The sequence below is a fragment of the Priapulus caudatus genome, unplaced genomic scaffold (genome assembly GCF_000485595.1).
Source record: "Priapulus caudatus unplaced genomic scaffold, Priapulus_caudatus-5.0.1 Scaffold103, whole genome shotgun sequence".
Lineage (NCBI taxonomy): Eukaryota > Metazoa > Priapulida > Priapulimorpha > Priapulimorphida > Priapulidae > Priapulus > Priapulus caudatus.
Window position 1 is genome coordinate 577,368 of NW_014577164.1, and position 1,060 is coordinate 578,427.

Below are 1,060 nucleotides of genomic sequence, written 5' to 3' on the forward strand. Positions count from 1 at the left end.
GTATGTCGTTTGTGTTTTTTTGTGATGGCAACCTCAAACTCTCAAACTGGAATAAAGAAAGCAATGAGAAGAAGTAAAAAGACAATATATGACGATAAATTGCAAAATGAATTATCTATCGTGGCTCTACGGAGCTTCGGTACATGGAGGCATCTGAGCTGATACCACGAGGTCGACGTTCGTGCGGCGAGTGTCTCGCGATAATGAAATTATACCACATATATCCATAGTAATCTTATATGGTTTAATATCTATTTCTATGGACATTGCTGGCAGTCGCCGCTCCACGGACGCGTTATACACACACACACACACACACACACACACACACACACACACACACACACACACACACATAAAAACTCTTCACTCTGATCGCAGCTGTCTGGAACTTGGCGAATATAAAGTAGTTCAGAAGCCTTCATATCGCCAGATTATGCATTGTTTTATTTCACGTCAACAGAGAATTATATGATTGCCCCATGAGTAAGCGGTGTCACTTTCCCCGGGCGTAGAGGGAGGATGCCGCTACGTGGCAGCACTAGTCACTTTCCCCGGGCGTAGAGGGAGGGTGCCGCTACGTGGCAGCACTAGTCACTTCGTACACTTCAAAGTCCAAATCTTCCACAGAAAGATTCCACAGTCATAATTCCATGCTAGACATGGCCTTATTTCCCTAACCCTAACCCTAATCCTAACACTAGTGCTGCCACGTTATTATAGATCGTATATTACGTATATTACGTATTATAGATCGATATTCGTATTACGTATTACGTATTTCGTATTCGATTACGTATATTCGTATATTACGTATTATAGATCGATATGAGAGAGAAAGATTTGTACAACTTATAACTTTATATTATTCATATGTTCATGATACTACGATATATACAAACTTTTTTCAGACAATGATATATTTCGTCAGGCAGGATCTCTATCTATCTATCTCTCTGTCTTTCTCTCTCTCTCTCTCTCTCTCTCTCTCTCTCTCTCTCTCTCTCTCTCTCTCTCCAAGAATATAGGCTGTATGGCTCATTGATGCAGACATCGCCGC